Source organism: Hemitrygon akajei, chromosome 2 (assembly GCF_048418815.1).
Source record: "Hemitrygon akajei chromosome 2, sHemAka1.3, whole genome shotgun sequence".
NCBI lineage: Eukaryota > Metazoa > Chordata > Chondrichthyes > Myliobatiformes > Dasyatidae > Hemitrygon > Hemitrygon akajei.
The window spans coordinates 95021556-95040659 of record NC_133125.1 but is presented as its reverse complement, the minus strand read 5'-3'; the positions used below and the strand labels follow the sequence as shown (position 1 = coordinate 95040659).

At 40.8% G+C, this 19104-nt stretch overlaps 1 protein-coding gene across 4 annotated transcripts in view; it reads right to left on the bottom strand.

Annotated features, from left to right (window-relative positions):
* Positions 1–19104, bottom strand: part of kynu (kynureninase) — a 257201-nt gene that overhangs the window by 50169 nt on the left and 187928 nt on the right. The gene's annotated exons all lie outside the window — the stretch shown is intronic.

Below are 19104 nucleotides of genomic sequence, written 5' to 3'. Positions count from 1 at the left end.
ATAGATGGTTGATACCAGGATTCTTAGCAGTGAGGAGGAAAAGTAAGGTCTATGGGTTCATGTCAAAAGCTGGTATGCAAGTGGGTAGGGTGACTGAGAAGATGTATGATGCGTTGACCCGTATTAGTCAGGGGACTGAGTTCAAGAGCCTCAATGTATAACACTCTGACTCGACCGCACTTGGAATATTGTGTTCAGTTCTGCTTGCCTCATAACACGAGGAGCTAAGGTGTTAGAGGCATGTATATTTTGCACAGAGTGGTAGCTGCCTGGAATGCACTGCCCTGTGTGGTAGAAGTAATACAACAGGGACATTTAGGAGACTCATAGGTAGGCATTTGGATGTAAGAAAAATGAAGGACTTATGAGCAGTGTAGGAGGGAAGGGTTAGGTTGATCATGGAGTATGTTTGCATTGGTCGGCACAACATTGTGGGCTGAAGGTCCTGTACTGTGCATTACTGTTCTACATTCTATAGTAATTTTTTTATGTTTCCTCTGTACTGCTGGCACTAAACAACAAATTTCATGAATTATGATTCCGATTCTGATCATTTTCCGTTGAAGGTGTTCGATAATCTCTTGCTCCACTGAGTTTTCACGGCTCCAAATAAAATGTTCATCTCAGTGAAATGTGTATTTTCTTCAAGTTTCCCAAGGCTGACATTTCTCCTCACGTTTTCTCTCACTTTTTTCTGAAACTTATATTTTATGTCACTACAATAGGTACAAATGCTCTGGTAGACTGTGTTTATGTCTTTCATAATGGAATATATTTGACCTGCCACATATTTCTATTATTTTCTGTTTAGTCTTCCTTTTACACCTGAACACTTTTTAATCATTTAAAAGCATCAGAATTTTACTTAACACTCTTTAATGGAACCCTTCAAATAGTTTTGCAAGTGATCTAATAATGGACCCTGGTCAATAGAAAATCCACTCTGAAGCTAATAGTCAGCTGGTACAGAGGAAGGTTTAAGTGCTTTTATTCTACCTTCTTTTAAGATGTAACTTTCCACAAGTTGTACATTATTTAAATGATATTTTTTCTTGTAAAGCCTGAAGTATAGTTACTCGCGCAGATCCACAGCTAGTAGTACTGCTGTCTCACAGCCACAGTGACCCAGGTTCAATGCTGACTTCTGCTCAGGAAGGCCATGTCCATCATTAAGGACCTCCATTAAGCAGAGTTGCCCTCTTCTCGTTACAACCATCAGGAAAGAGATTCAAAAGCCTGAAGACACACACACACACAACACTTTAAGAACAGCTTCTTCCCCTCTGCCATCAGACTTCTGAACAGTCAATGAAGGCATGAATACTACCTCACTATTTTTGCTTTCTTTTTGCCACTTTATTAGGTACACCTGTATACCTGCTCTATAATGCAAATATCTAAGCAGCCACTCATGTGGCAGTAACTCAATGTACTCATGATCAAGAGGTTCAGTTGTTATTCTGACCAAACTTCAGAATGGGGAAGAAGTGTGATCTACGTGAATTTGACCGTGGAATGATTGTTGGTGCCAGACAGGGTCGTTCCAGTATCTGAGAAAGTGCTGGTCTCCTGGAATTTTCACACACAACAGTCTACGGTTTGCAGAAAATAGTGTGAAAACAAAACAAAATCCAGAGATGAGCAGTTCTGTGGGTGAAATATTTTGTTAATGAAAGAGGGCAGAGGAATGGTCAGACTGGTTCAAACTGGAGGCAACAGTAACTCAAATAAGCTTGCATTACAACAGAGGTATGTAGAAGAACATCTCTAAATTTCAAACCTTGAAGTGGATGATCTACAGCAGCAGACCATGAACATACACTCAATGGCCATTTTATTTGGTACAAGAGGTACCTACATATATATATAAATGTCTCTGGCATATTCTCCAAGATGCTTGGAACAACCTACCAGCTGATATTCTCATAAAACTGCACACAGTGTATTGAAGAGAATTGCTGCAATTTTAAAAGCAAAGGTGGTAACACTAAATATTGATTTTAGTTTTTTACTCTTTACTATTCCTTGTAATAATATTTTTGAAATTTAGAAAGATTTCATTTTATTTTGAAAAAGTCTTCACTTTACAGAACTTTTTTACATGTGCCAAAGACTTCAGCAGAGTAATGTATATATTTGTATGTATGTACAGTATATGTGTATGCATGCATATATATACTGTATATGTATATATTTTTTCTTATTGTAATGTACAGTATATTTTATGCATTGCAATGTACTGCTGCTGCAAAACAATAAATCTCACAACATACATCAGTGATAATAAACCTGATTCTGATTCATATTCTCCTTCTGATGTGTCTGTAAAATGGGTGGTTTCTCATTGGTATCGAGGGCCTTTTTCCAGCTATTGTAACCCTGTGTATGATAATTTACAAAAGCTATATTTTTGTTGATTCCTGAGGATAAGCTTGTTAGCCAAAACTGTGTTGTGCACATCAAACAGTCCCACTTAGTTTCTACTGATGATTTCTCAATATACTGTAAATGCCAATAAATTTTGTGATTTCCACTTTAAGGTAGGAAGTCCCAAAGAGAGAAATTACCAGTCAAGTTTTAGGGGGGGGGGGGGGGCATGTCCCATGGTACGGCAGGATTCTGCGGAGGTTCCCCAACACTTACACTGGGGAATCTGCTTTCAAACCCTGCGTCAAGCTAGATTTGCCATGGGCTCTACAAGTCCATTCTTATAGAGAGGAAGCTACAGAGATGAAATAATAAGTGAATTGTGCTGCTGAGTTGCTCTCAGAATGCTGGAGGAACTCAACAAGTCAGCCAGCTTCTATGGGGGAGAATAAGCAATAATGTTTTAGGATGAGACTGGACAGGGAAGGAAGCCAAGTAAGAAGGTGAAAGTGGGAAAGCCGACTGATGATAGGTGATCGCAACTGCATCAACAAACTTGCAGACAAGGGTGGTGCTGTTGAAGACTGTGGACTGACCTCTACCTTTCTGAGTCCAAACAACAACTCTCACTCGTATCACTTCCATTTCCCAAAAATTGGCTGTCACCACATCCTCCTGCAACAACAGGGATAGGATTCCCTTCGTCCTTACCTCACAAGCTCCATATCCAGCAGGTCATTCTCCCTCAACTAACCATCTTCCCCCTACCCTGGTCTCACTCATCACCTATCAGCTAATACTCTTTACCCTTCCCCTCCCCATTATTCTGGCTTTTGCTCACTTCCTTTCCAGTCCTGATGAAAGGTGTCAGCCCAAAATATCAAATGTTTATTCCCCTCCATTGATTTTGCATGATTTGCTGAGTTCCTCCAGCATTTTGTGTGTTGTTCAAGCAGCTGAAGAATCTCTTGTTTACAAATGTGTTGATTTTTGTGCTTTGTTTTATATATATTTTTAATGTTTTTGTTTTAATATTTTACAATTTTAATTTACAAATTTTGGTCACTGAAATGCCTCAATAGTGTTTACAACCAGAAGACTGAGGTGGGACTTTGCAGGCTGTCAAAAGCTTACAAGTATTTGGTGGGCAGGGCTTGTTCAAGTCCAACTTTGTTATTACATTGGTATTGGTACAGATTTTGGTGCTTGGTTCCAAAATCCTCCAAACTTACCTGGAGGAGGAGTAAACCAACATCAGCAGCTTCTTGTGTAGCAATATTGCTTGCATTGAGGCCCGTTCACTTTCCAACAGCTACATTGTGAAAGCTAAGACATGTGAATGCTTGAGGCCACTCTAACCTGAGCTCTGGCGGAGAAAGTAATATGAGCTTTGCTCAAACTGAATAAATGCAATATCCTTAACAACTTCTTGGGACCTTAGGCTAAGTGGACGTGGAAGAAGAACAATGGGATAGTATTAAGAATATTGCAGTCATATATTCAGAGCACTCAAAGGCCTTGCATAAGAAATGGAAGGAGCTATACCTATGCTTGCCTCCTTGTTAGCCACACCCTGCCCCACACTAGTTTCATGAATCAGAATCCACAAATCCATCTTGATCCCAAGGGTCTGCTTAAGAAGAATTCTATCAACTCCATCTTCTTTTCTCTCCTTGTTGTGTTGTAAAGTATTTTTCATCAGTGCCCACCCAATTCAGTTTTAAACGCTCCAATTAGTAATGTTCCAGACCATTACTGCTTCCGATATAAAACATTTTTTCTCAATACTAATTGTATCTGTGGAAAAGTGTTAAACTAGGGTCAACAGAGTCTTGAGCTTTCTGCAATCAGAAGAGTTTCCTTCTGTTTATCCTGTCAGACACATCAGCATCTACATCAAATCTCCTTTAAACTTCCTGTGCTCCGAGGAGAAATGAATAGCTTCCTCATCCTCCGTCTAAAATGCACAGCCTGTGATATTTTGATTCATGTGGGGCTTTTGGGAAGCTTGAAAACTACAAATCATGTAGAAGAAATAGTTATGTCAAAATAATTATTTGAAATAGTTGGGTAGAAACTTGCATTGGAGTGTAATCACTAATTTTGTCTGGTTTGGTTCTATTTCTGCACGGCAAATGGCAAATAATGCTTTCTTGTAAGATTACCCAGCTCACTGCATAACCCGTGGGAGCAGTGGAGGTGGAGTCTTGGCTGTAGTGGGGGCTGAGCCTCAAACCGTGGGCTTGCTTGCTGCTGCAGTCCAGGAGATGCTGGAGGCAGTGTAGCATGACGTCCATGCTCAGTTGGCGATTGGCCTCTCCCATCGGAGCTCCTCCAAGTGTCCAATCGGTGGAATGACAAAATAGCTTGCGTGCATGTGTTCATCTGTGAATTGCTGGGAACTGACACCATCAGTTTGTGGGGCACGTCACTCAGTCTTTTGGGCTAAATACATATATTGCGTGACCATATGTGTGCTCACTATCTTGAATGTGCAGTGTTTGTTTTGTGCCTCGTTTCCAGAGGAACGTTGTTTTGTTCGACTGTATTCATGTATGGCTGAATGATAATTCGATTTGATTGTGATTTGAATTTGACATGGGATGAGGGTTCAAAGGTGGGATATATCGAGGTGTATAAGGGGAGGGAGTTTGCAGAGATGATGATTTTTGTTAACATTGATCATGAAGGATCTGACAGAACTGAGAACTGGGAGTGTTTATGCATATTTTAATTTTAAGACATTGTTACAATATAGAATATAGAGACAAACAATATTGATAAAAGGAAATTTGTCTCAAGAACTTTTTGATATATTTAATTTACTTTGTAGTCTGGAGTCAGCAGGGTAGCCAATAAAAGTTCTAAAAAATGTAATCAGTTCTTTTCAACTGCTCAGTAATCAAATTCACTTTGATCTCTCTGAGAATACATTTCTAATTAATGTACTTCTTCAGCTTGGGATGTTTCATTCTAGGATCAGACCTTAATTTTAATTTAGAAATGCCTTTCTGAATTTCTATTCAAGAAAAACACAAATTTGGCAATCAAGAGAATAGAAAGTGTTGAATTAAACAAAAAAAGAGCACTTCGGCTCTGAATATAATTTGATGATAGCATGCAATTACCATTATGAAGGAACCAGTGAGAGTAGTTCAGTAGAGGCAACGTGTTCCCTTCACTAAAGGACACTGATTAACTCAAAGTAAGTTTTACTGCAATAAGCTTTACAGACTACTTGATTTTGGAAGATGTTGACAAATATTACACAATAAAACTCGGCCTGAGGTATTTAAATAAAACAACAGAAATTTTGATTTGATATAATTTTAATTGAAATTAAGAAATGTCAAACAGAGAAAGAGCTCTACTTCGAAACACTTACTTTGAATGGTAGTAAATAACCTTCAAAATAAGAACAGGTATTTTATGAATTAGGTGTTTTCTATATCAATAAAGTAAGAGTAAGAAAACCTTCTTTGTTCGCGGAATGCTTTTGAAAAACTGTAATATTTTAATAGCCTCTAGGTGGCAGAGATAACTAATTTTAATTTCCTAAAGCAAGGCACCAGCATTCTACTGTGTTAAGGAGTGAATCAACTTTTATTTACATAATTCAAAATGAGGTTAATTGATTTTGGCTTTGGATATGTTTGAAAGGGATAAATAACCAAGACAGATCAATATATTGTCACAAAGGGAACATAATCTAGCTAAACTAGGCATAGTTTGAGGAAATGAATGGCCTACTCCTTCGCGTATGCACTTCATATCTCATGGATTATCCAAATGCATCAATCTTGCTGAATTTGTCCACGGCAATTATTAGCTATGGCCACCACACATACCTTGGATGGATGTGGAAGTCAGATCATTGAGGTCTGGACAGTAATAATGTCTGGAGGCAGCATTGTACAGAGGCCCTGCCACTAGAAAGGTTCTGACAGACTTCAATGGAAGAAAAACATGGTTTTGAAGTCTTACCTTCTGCCAAAGGCGTCACTGAATTTAAATAATAGGAACACAAGAAATGCAGCATTAGAACGTCACAGTTGTTTTTGAGATTCCTCTGCCATTAAATAAGATGGTAGCTAATCTGACATTGTCCTAAAATTCATTTTCCAGCTAGTTTCCCATAGGCCTTGAACACCTGATACCAAAATGTATGTATTTCACCCTGAATATATTCAATGATTTAGCCTCCATGGTTTTCTGAAGCAGATTGATCTAAATATTCATGAAAGATAGGAAATTTCCTCCTGATCTCCGCCTTAAATGGACATCACTTGTTCTGAAACTATGTCCCATGCTTCGAGATTAACCCTCAAAGAAAAATATCCTCAGCATCTTAAAGAGATTGAGGCAAATGGTATGGAAATGCCAAGGATTGAACCAAAGCATCAAGCACCATTGAGCTATATCCCAAAGAGGACAGTCGCACACATACAAATAACTTAAAATTCAGTCAACTATTTATTAAATAAGAATAAAGTTCATTGATACATATCAACTCTTTCCCTTCACCTCAACTGTGGTCAAGAAACTCATTAACATTAACGAAGGCCTCGAACGCTGGCCAGCATCTAGCCTGTTACAAGAGTTGAGAGGTGATTCACCAGTGTAAAGATGAGGAATCAAAGCAAGATTAGGCCTTGCCAATGAACTCCAGGAGAAGTCCGATGATGACACAAACTGACAGGCCTGACAGTTAAATCTGTTGATTTGTCCCAGATTAATCCCAAAGGAAAGATTTCATGGCTAACAAGAACAATCAATGCCAACATATAAGCCAAAGAGAGGGCATATCATGGAGCAAAAATTAGTGGTAAGAGGATTGGGAAGCTTTCAAAAACTAACAGAAGGCAATTAAAATTTCATTAAGAAGGTAAGAATGAAATAGGTAAGGTAAGATAACCAATAACATTAAGGAGGATACCAAATCCTTCTTCAGACACATTAAATGTAAAACAGAGGCAAGAGTGGATATTGGACTGCTGGAAAACAATGCTGTAGAGGTAGTAATGGGGGATCACAAAATAGCAGATGAACTGAATAAGTATTTTGTATTAGTCTTCACTGTGGAAGATACTAGCAGGATGGTGGAAGTTCCAGGTGTCAGGGGGCATGAAGTGTGTGAATTTACCACAACTAGAGGGAAGGTTCTTGGGAAACTGAAAGATCTGAAGGTTGGTAAGTCACTTGGACCAGATGGTGTACATCACAGAGTTCTGAAAGAGATGGATGAAGAGATCACAAAGGCATTAGTAATGATCTTTCAAGGATCACTAGGTTCTGGAATTGTTCTGCAAGACAGGGAAATTCCAAATGATTTTCTACTCTTCAAGAAGGGAGAGAGGCAGAAGAAAGGAAACTATAGGCCAGTTAGTCTGACTTCAGCGTTTGGGAAGATGTTGGAGCCAGTTATTAAGGATGAGGTCTCAGGGATCTTGGAGGCACATGATAAAATAGGCCATAGTCAGCTTAGTTTCCTCAAGGGAAAACCTTGCCTGAAAAAATCTGTTGGAATTCTTTGAAGAAGTAACATGCATGATAGACAATGGAGAATTGGTTGATGTTATGTACTTGGATTTTCAGGTCTTTGACAAGCTGCCACACATGAGGCTGCACAACAAGCTATGAGTCCATGGTATTACAGGAAAGATTCCAGCATGGAGAAAGCAGTGGCTGATTGGCAGGAAGCAAAGAGTGGGAATAAAGGGAGCCTTTTCTTTCTGGCTGCTGATGACTAGTGGTGTGCCAGAGGTGTCTTTTTATGGTATATGTCAATGATTTTGATTATGGAGTTGATGGCTTTGTTGCTAAGTTTGCAGACTAAATGAAGATAGGTGGAGGGGCAGGTCATTTTGATGAAGTACAGAGGCTACAGAGGATTTAGATTAGAAGAATGGGCAAAGAAATGGCAGATGAATAAAGTGTTGGAAAGTGTATAGTCATGCACTTTGGTAGAAGAAATGAAAGGGTTGACTATTTTCTAAATGGAGAGAAAATACAAAGCACTGAGATGCAAAGGGACTTGGGAGTCTTTGTGCATGATTCCCTAAAGGTTAATTTGCAGATTGGACCTATGGTGAGGAAGGCAATTGCAATGTTAGCATTCATTTCAAGAGGACTAGAATATAGGTAAAGGCTACACAGGCAGAAAGGGAAGGGGTGGCCACTAGACAGTGTAGCAGTAGGCAGGTAGTGCAGGAGTCCCCTGAGGTCATCTCCCCCTAAACAGATATACTGTTTTGGATACAGTTGGGGGAGATGTCTCATCAGGGGAAGGCAGCAGCAGCCGAGTTCACTGCACCATGGGTGGCTCTGCGGCACAGGAGGGAAGGAAAAGCAGTGAGAGAGCTATAGTGATAGGGGATTCCGTTGTAAGGGGAATAGATAGGCGTTTCTGCGGCCGCAAACGAGTCTCCAGGATAGTATGTTGCCTCTCTGGTGCAAGGGTCAAGGATGTCTCTGAGCGGCTGCAGGACATTCTGGAATGGGAGGGTGAACAGCCAGTGGTCGTGGTGCACATAGGTACGAACGATATAGGTAAAAAATGGGATGAGGTCCTACAAGGTGAATTTAGGGAATTAGGAGATATAATAAAAAGTAGGACCACAAAGGTAATAATCTCTGGATTACTACCAGTGCTAGTCAGAGTAGAAATAGGAGGATATTTCAGTTAAATACGTGGCTTGAAAAATGGTGCAACAGGGAGGGATTCAAATTTCTGGGTTATTGGAACCAGTTCTGGGGGAGGTGGGACTGGTATAAACAGGACGGTCTGCACCTGGGCTGGACTGGAACCAATGTCCTAGGGGGAGCGTTTGCTACTGCTGTTCAGGAGGCTTTAAACTAATGTGGCAGGGGGATGGGAACAAGTGCAGAGAGACAGAGGGGTGTAAAATGAGGGTAGAAGCAAAAAGTAGTAAGGTGAAAAGTAAAAGTGGCAGGCAGGCAAATCCAGGGCAAAAATCAAAAAGAGCCACTTTTCAACATAATTGCATAAGGGCTAAGAGTGTTGTAAAAACAAGCCTGAAGGCTTTGTGTGTCAATGCGAGGAGCATTCGTAACAAGGTGGATGAACTGAATGTGCAGATAGTTATTAATGAATATGATATAGTTGGGATCACAGAGACATGGCTCCAGGGTGACCAAGGATGGGAGCTCAACATCCAGGGATATTCAATATTCAGGAGGAATAGACAGGAAAGAAAAGGAGGTGGGGTAGCATTGCTGGTTAGAGAGGAGATTAACGCAACAGAAAGGAAGGACATTAGCCTAGAGGATTTGGAATCAATATGGGTAGAGCTGCATAACACTAAGGGGTAGAAAACGCTGGTGGGCGTTCTGTACAGGCCACCTAATAGTGGTAGTGAGGTTGGAGATGGCATTAAACAGGAAATTAGATTTGCGTGCAATAAAGGAACAGTAGTTATAATGGGTGACTTCAATCTACATATAGATTGGGTGAACCAAATTAGTAAGGGTGCTGAGGAAGAGGATTTCTTGGAATGAATGCGGGATGGTTTTCTGAACCAACATGTAGAGGAACCAACTAGAGAGCAGGCCATTCTAGATTGGGTATTGAGCAATGAGGAAGGGTTAGTTAGCAATCTTGTCATACGAAGCCCCATGGGTAAGAGTGACCATAATATGGTGGAATTCTTCATTAAGATGGAGAGTGACAGTTAATTCAGAAACAAAGATTCTGAACTTAAAGAAGGGTAACTTTGAAGGTATGAGACGTGAATTAGCTAAGATAGACTGGCAAATGATACTTAAAGGGTTGACAGTGGATATGCAATGGCAAGCATTTAAAGATCACATGGATGAACTACAACCATTGTTCATCCCAGTTTAGCAAAAGAATAAACCAGGGAAGGTAGTGCACCCGTGGCTGACAAGGGAAATTAGGGATAGTATCAAGTCCAAAGAAGAAACATATAAATTTGCAAAAAAAAAGCGGCACACCTGAGGACTGGGAGAAATTCAGAGACCAGCAGAGGAGGACAAAGGGCTTAATTAGGAAAGGGAAAAAAGATTATGAGAGAAAGCTGGCAGGTCCCGTATCGTAGAAAGGATGTGCTAAAACTAGAGGGGTTTACGAAAATTATTCCAGGATTGAATGGCTTGTCATATGAAAAGTGTTTGATGGCTCTGGGCCTGTGTTCACTAGAATTTAGAAGAATGAGGGGTGACCTCTTTCAAACTTACCAAATGGTGAAAGGCCTTGATAGAGTGGATGTGGAGAGGATGTTTGCTATGGTTTGAGAGTTTAAGACTAAGAGTAGAGGGGTATCCTTTTAGAATGGAGATGAGGAGGAATTTCTTTAGCCAGAGAGTGGTGTGTCTGTGGAATTCTTTGCCATAGGCAGCTGTAGAGGCCAAATCTTTATGTAGATTTAAGGCAAACGTTGATAGATTTTTGATTTGTCAGGGAATGAAGGGGTAAGGGAAGAAGGCAGGAGATTGGGGCTGAGATGTAAATCGGATCAACCATGATGAAAATAGCAGAACAGACTCGATGGGCCAAATGGCCTAATTCTGCTCCTATATCTTATGGTCTTATTTATATTACATGTGCATAAGTCCAGTACAGACCTCACAATGAAGGGCTGAAAGCTAGTTGTTGTGAAATCATAGCTCATGAGAATTGAATGGCCAGATGACCATTTCCTGCATCAGCAATTTGGCCTGATGCAAGAACAAGGAGACAAAGCAGGTAATATGCCATTAAACCAATACAAGGATGTTGCAAAGTTAAACAAATTCTGGAAAGTTCCAACAATAATACAGTAAAATGAAGGCAAGAGTAAGTCAATGTAGTTTTAATGAAGGACTTTAAACTCAAGTAAACAGTATAGTCAGTGAAGCAGAGAAAAATAATGAGAGATCTAATATGAAATGTTCACTATTTTTCAACAGGTTGACAGGGTAAATACATCACTATTCTTGCTGGGTATTACGTTTATATTTCTTAAGCACATTTTAATTATATTGTTCTGATGGAGATAACAAAACTAAGGATTTACTCCCATCACATTTAATAAGAAGTAGGGAGAAGAAGGAAACACAAATGGTTGCACAAAAGCTTAGTTAATGAGCAAAGTTTTAAAAATGACTTTAAAAGTGATGACATATGTTAGAAACAAAGGGAAGATTCCACATTCTGCTGACAACATCCAGCTCAATCCCTTCATTATCTCTTTAAATCTCTCCACTGATCCCAATTTGTTGTGCTGTTTTTGTCAAGAACAAACATTTCTTCTGACAAAATATGATGAATACCAATGCCTGTCTCTTCTATTTCAAGAAGAAATTCCATCCACCGTCCCTAGTTCTACCCCTGTCCATAAACACTGCCTGAGACTAAAGCAAGCTATTTGCAAGTTCAGTCTCCTATTTAACCCTATAGTGAACTTCCTAGTATTAATATACTCATAAAATCATAGTTAAACAAAGAAACAGGCCCTTTGGTCAAACTGATCTATGTTCACCAAAATGCTGCATCAAGCCAGTTCCAGCATTTAACCCTGGACTTTATCTACTCCAACACCAATATTACTCATTGACATCTCCATCACCTCAACAAACCCCTCAAACACATCTTGGTTCCTTTGGGAGTTGACTGCCAAAAATTTATTTCCACTTGTATTTTTGACCCCATCCAAAGCGTTGCTGGTTAGATCCAAACCAACAATCGTGGGTTTGTTATTCACTCCTGGGGTTGTTGAGCTACCTGGGGTCTCAGGTGGCAAATACCTCAGTTTTAACATTTTCATGAGTTTATCAATCCCTCCATTGCCTTGCTCCACCCATTGCTCTGGTAATTTACAGTCGATAAGACACAGGAGCAGAATTAGGCCATCCAGCCCACTCCGCCATTCCATCATGGTTGATCCCAGACCCCACTCAAACCCATACACCTGCCTTCTCATCATATAATTTGATGTCCTGACCAATCAGGAAACTAATAACTTCTGCCTTAAATATCCTCATGCACTTGGCCTCCACCGCAGTCTGTGGCAGAGCATTCCACAGATTCACTAATCTCTGGCTAAAAAAAAATCCTCCTTACCTCTGTTCTAAAAGGTTTCCCCTCAGTTTTTGCGGCTGTGCCCTCTAGTTATAAGAAACCATAGGAAAAATCCTCTCCAATCCACCTTATCTAGTCCTTTCAACATACAACAGGTTTCAAGGAGATCCCTCTGCATTCTTCTAAGTTCCAGTGAGTACAGGCCCAAAGCTGCTAAATGCTCCTCCGAAGTTAACAGCTTCATTCCCAGAATAATCCTCATGAAACTCCTCTGGATTCTCTCCAATGACAACATATCCTTTCTGAGGTATGCTGCCCAAAACTGTTGACAATACTCCATGTGCAGCCTGACTAGTGTCTTATAAAGCCTCAGCATTATCTCCTTGCTTTTATATTCTATTCCCCTTGAAATAAATGCCAACATTGCATTTGCCTTCTTTACTACAGACTCAACCTGTAAGTTTACCTTCTGGGAGTCTTGCACGAGGACTCCTAAGTCCCTCTGCACCTCTGATGTTTGAATTTTCTCCTTATTTAGATAATAGGCTGCACTGTTGTTCCTTTTACCAACATTTCCCAACACTCTATTCCTGTATTCCATCTGCCTCTTTTTTGCTCATTCTTCCAATTTGTCTAAGGCCTGCTGCAATTGCATTGCTTCCTCAGTACTACCTACCCCACCACCTATCTTCGTATCATCTGCAAACTTTGCCAAAAAGCCAGCAATTCCATTAGCTGAATCCCTGATAAACAATGTTAAAAGTAGCGGTCTCAATAATACCCTTCAGGAACACCTCTAGTCACTGGCAGCTAACCAGAAAAAGGCCCCTTTACTCCATTCGCTGCATCCTGCCTGTCAACCATTCCTCTATGCATGCCAGTATTTTTCCTGTAATGCCATATGAGTTTATCTTCTTAAGCAACCTCATGTGTGGCATATTATCAAATGCCTTCTGAAAATCCAAGTAAATCACATCCACCTTTATCCACTGTGCTGGTTACTTCCATGAAAAAATTCTAACAGCTTTATCAAGCAAGATTTCCCTTTACAGACACCATATTAATTTGGACTTATTTTATCATTAGTCTCCAAGTACCTTACCAAAATGTCATCCTTAATAATAGAATCCCAACACTTTCCTAACCATTGAGCTTATGCTAACTGGCCTATAATTTCCTTTTTTTTTGTCTTCATCCCTTCTTAAAGAGTGGAGTGACATTTGCAATCTTCCAGTCCTCCAGGACCATGCCAGAATCAAGTGATTCTTGAAAGATCATGACTAATGCATCCGTTATCTCTTTAGCAACCTCTCTCTGGACTGGGATATAGTCTATCTGGTCCAGGTGACTTATCCACCTCAAGAGCTTTGAGTTTGCCTAGCATGTTTTTCTTTGGAATAGCAATGGCACTCACTCCTGCTCCCTGACACTCACGGAGCTCTGGCACACTGCTAGTGTCTTCCACAATGATGACATGTGCAAAGTACTCATTAAGTTCATCTACCATTTCCTTATCCCCCATTACTACCTCAACCAGCATCAGTTTTCAAGTGGTCCAATATCAACTCTCACCTCCCTTTTACTCTTTATGTAATTGAAAAAAACTTTCAGTATCCTGCTTTATATTATTGGCTAGTTTTCTCTCATACTTCATCATTTCCCTTCTTATGGCTTTTTTAGTTGCCTTTTGCTGGATTTTAAAAGCTTCCCAATCATCCAATTTCCCATTCACTTTTTCTACCGTATACACAATTCCTTGGCTTTCTTACAGTCTTTAACTCCCCTTCTCAGCCACGGTTGCCTAGCCCTGCCATTTGAGAACTTGTTCTATCCTGCGCCTTGTGAACTATTCCCAGAAACTTCAGCCACCTCTGCTCTGCCATCATCCCCACCAGTTTCCCCCTCCAATCTATCTGTGCAAGCTCCTCTCTCATGCCTTTGTAATTCCCTTTATTCCATTGTGATACTGATGCATGTTACTTATGCATCTGCCTCTCAAACTACAGTATGAGTTCAATCATATTTTGATCACTGCTTTCTTAGGGTTCTTTTACATTAAGCCTCCTAATAAGATCTGGGTTTTAACACCCAATCTAAGACAGCCTTTCCCCTACTAAGCTCAAGCACAAGCTGCTCTTAAGAGCCTTCTTGTAGGCATTCAACAAATTCCCTCTTCTGCAATCTGATACCAACCTGATTTTCCCAATCCCCTCACATATTAAAGTCTTCATTACAATTGTGACATTACCCATATGTTACATGCCTTTTCCAGCTCCCTTTGCAATCTCAATCCCACTTCTTGACTACTATTTGGAGACATATATATGACTCCCATAATAGTTTTTTAACCCTTAGGGTTTCTTAACACCACCCACAAAGATTCAACATTCTGTGACCCTATTCTCCTGTTTCTAAAGATGAAATTCTATCTCTCACCAACAGAATCACTCCACTGCCTATGCTTTCATGCCTGTCATTTCGACGCAAAGTATATCCTTTGACATTAAGCTCCCAACTTTGGCCATCTTTCAGCCATGACTCAATGCAGCCCACAACGTCATACCAACCACTCCTTAATTGCACCACGAGCTTGTCCACCTTATTCCGAATGCTATGCAGATTTAAATACAGTCCCCAAATGATTTTGCATCTTGCACATTTCTGATTTTAATTTTACCATCTCAGACTTTACCCACTGAGACACTAATCTCTAGACCTGATACCTCCTTATATAGCCTGGGATCAAGCTTTATTAAGGCTTTTGTGAAGCACCTTAGGATATAGTCAGGGCATGCTATATAACTATATTGTATTGTGACAAGAGCTAGTGGTTCTTTCTGAAGAGGTGCAACAAAATACACAAAAAATTTTGGGGCAAATTATTCTCAACATTACTGCAACTAAAGTAAGTAGAAGTCAGCTCACTAATACAGTGAAATGCAACATTATTAATGGAATATACAGGGAGATTAATATGTTTTTTATCATTTAAATGCTACACCGTACATTCATTAGTTCTCTGAAAAAGATAGGGCCACTCAGCTATCTGCATCTGACCTTGTCTCATTGAAGTGTTTTCAATCTGTCTGCTGAAAGATTGGAGAAGTGGACACAGGGGTACTTTTGAAAGAAATAATATCCAGTTCACATCACAAGGTTATCCTGTAGTTGAAAACTTCCCCTCGGGTTACGCTATCACATGAATACATATTGGACAATTTCTTAAATTTAAAATGCACAGCTTAGTACTGAAGTGACCGGCTCTGTTGAACCGGAGAGAATGCTTAAACCAGATAAAAAATCTTTAACACAGATGGAGGGTGGGGGATGGTGAGGGAATGGCAGCTAGAAGAACACCTGAGAAAAGAAACAGGAGAAAATCGGCAGACGCCGGAAATCCGAGCAACACACAAGAATACTGGAGGAACTCAGCAGACTAGGGAGGACCTATGGAGAAAGAGTGAACAGTCAACACTTCAGTCTGAGACCCTCCATCAAGACCAGAGAAAAAAGCTGAGGAGTCAGAGTAGGAAGGTGGGGAAGGAGAAAAAGAAGTACAATGTAGTAGGTGATAGATGAAACCGGAAGAGGGGGAGTGGAGAAGTAGAGAACTGGGAAGTCGATTGGTGAAATAGATCAAGGGCTTTAGAAGGGAGAACCTGAAAGAGCACAGCAGGTCATGGAAGAAAGAGAAGGGGAGATGCTTCAGAGGGAGGTGATGGACAGGAAAGGAGATAAAGTGAGCGAGGGAAATGGGAAAGGGAAATGATGAAGGAGAGTGGGGTGGAGAGGTATTACCAGAAGTTCGAGAAATCGATGTTTATCCTATCAGGGTTGGAGGTTACCCAGAGAGAATATAAGACATTGCTCCTCCAAGTTGAGTGTGGCCTCTTTGCGACAGTAGAATAAGCCATGGACTGACATGTCGAAATGGGAATGTGAAGTAGAACTGAAATGGTTGGCCACTGTGAGATCCCTCTTTTTCTGACAGATTGGGCTTAGGGGCTCAGTGAAGCTGTCTTCCAATCCTCATCAGGACTCATTGATATACAGGAAGCCACACCGGGAGCACCAGATACAGTAGATGACCCCAACAGACTCACAGGTGAAGTGTTGCCTCACCTGGAAGGACTTTCTGGGGCTCTGAATAGTAGACAGGGAGGAGGTGTAGGGCAGGTGCAGCACTTGTTCCACTTGCAAGAATGTGCCAGGAGGGAAATCAATGAGGTGGGACAAATGGACAAGGAAGTCACGCAGGGAGAGATCCCTGTGGAAAGCAGAAAGTGGGGTGGGAGAGAAAGTTGTGTTTGATAATAGGATCCCGTTGGAGGTGGTGGAAGTTACGGAGAATTATGTGCTGGACGCAGGTAAGGACAAGAGGTGGTGGGGTGGCGGGAGGATGGAGTGAGGTTAGACGTGTGTGAAGTGGAAGAGATGTGGGTGAGGGTAGCGTTGATAGTGGAGGAAGGGATATCCTTCTTTGAAAAAGTAGCTCTGGAATAAAATGCCTCAGCCTGACAGCAGATGCAGCAAAAATGGGAGGAATTTGAGAGTAAGGGATGGCATTTTTAAGAGAAAATCTGAGAATATGCCTTATTTGATGTGGAACTAAGGGCCGTGATGTGGCCAAGGTGAAAGCAATAGCCAGTCAGTCTTGGTGTGCCATTTTTAAAAAAATGTTGGATAGAACTTGCACAACCAACAGATAAAACAATACAACTGATACAATTTTTTAGATTCACACTAATTACTATCAGAGTCAGAATCAGGTTTATTATCACTGATGTATGTCATGATACTTTTTTTTGGTGGAATTACAGAGCAAGACAAAAAATTACAAAAAATTTAAGTTTCAATTAAATTCTATGACTCAAAGGCTCTAAAAATGAAATAAATGAATGCTAGTGGCCTATTAGGTTTATGCCAGCTCCCAGATGAGTGGTCCTATTAGCTCCACTCCTTCTCCCCTTAGTTCCTGTGGCCCTTGCAAATCAACTCATCTTTGATTCTTTTTTCTAGTTACTTACACTAAATGGCCATCCACAGTACCTGATTAACCAAGTGCGCATCTTTTGGATGAGGGAGGGGACCAGAATATTCCTCAGAACCCCACACACATCGAGAAAATATGCAGATTCTGCCCAAGCAGCACAGATGTCAGGATCAATCCTGGGTTCCCGGAGCTACAAGGCAGCAGTGCAAAATGTCACGATGCAGCGTGACTCTTATTTTCCATGGATGACATGGTGGTATTTGAACTCAAGTCTCTAGGCTGTTTGTACTGGCCTCTGGAGTGCTGGTAATTTAACTGCTGCACAGCAATCCTACCCTCACACTGCACAGGACTGTCAATTTATGTAATTATTGCAGCACAAAAGGAAGGTATTCAATCAGAACAACGACCAAAAGAGTAATCTTATCAATCCCTCGAGAAGTGGGCAAGTAGAACTGAGAGCTTGTTTAAGTGTGCAAGTCAGACTGGTTCACTGACAGCTGGGCCAACTTATTGCTGACAGGCACGAATTCTCAAAACTTACGCTATGTTAATTGTCGCAGGGGTCCAGCACCTCAGCCTATTGTCCTTTTGGCCCATCAAGATCCTGCTGTTCAAATGACTAAAGAACTGTTTGTTGATTCTGTTGGTGTCTGCTACCCTCAGCCTGCTGCCCCAGCACACAACAGCAAACATGATAGCACTGGCCACCATAGCCTTGTAGAACATCCTCAGCATCGTCCGGCAGATGTTAAAGGACCTCAGTCTCCTCAGGAAATAGAGACAGCTCTGACCCTTCTTGTAGACAGCCTCAGTATTCGTTGACCAGTCCAGTTTATTGTCAATTTGTATCCCCAGGTATTTGTAATCCTCGACCACGTCTACACTGACCCCTTGGACGGAAACAGGGGTCACTGGTGCCTCAGCCCTCCTCAGGTCCACCACCAGCTCCTTAGTCTTTTTCACATTAAGCTGCAGATGATTCTGCTCGCACCATGTGACAAAGTTTCCCACCGTAGCCCTGTATTCAGCCTCATCTCCCTTGCTGATGCATCCAACTATGGCAGAGTCATCAGAAAACTTCTGAAGATGGCAAGCATGGAGTTGGCAACTCTCTTGTCTGAGAGTCAGAAGTATTGTTCTGCAGGAAGTGAAGCATGAGATTTTTGGTTGAGACTACAGTGTAGCATTGAGGATTTGCTGCACTATCCACGTCCTGCAGGATATGCAAGTGGTCTTTTTGTTGAATGAGTTAAAGGCTCAGTTCACTTTCTCACAGAGATGTGAAACACTCAGTACTCAACCCTCTGATTAATGGTCTCAGATATCGGGGGTGTTAGCTACTGCACAGGATCGAAAGAAGCTGCAGAAAGTTGTAAACTCAATCAGCCCCATCATGAGCACTAGCCTCCATAGTATGGCGATGCTTTCAAAAAGGAGGCATCTATTTTTAAGGGCCCCCATCACCATGCCTTCATGGCAACCATATTACTTACTATAATTCAGTTATTCTTATGTATTAGTGTACTGCAGCCGTAAAAACACCAAATTTCACAACATATGCTGGTGATATTAAACCTGATTCTGATCATTATTTTTCCACAGATGCTGCCTGACCCACTCATTGTTTGCCAAATCTCTGTTTTTATTGTCTACTGTTTTAATAAAGGTGATTATGATCAGTGAATAATATGTATTTTTCAAT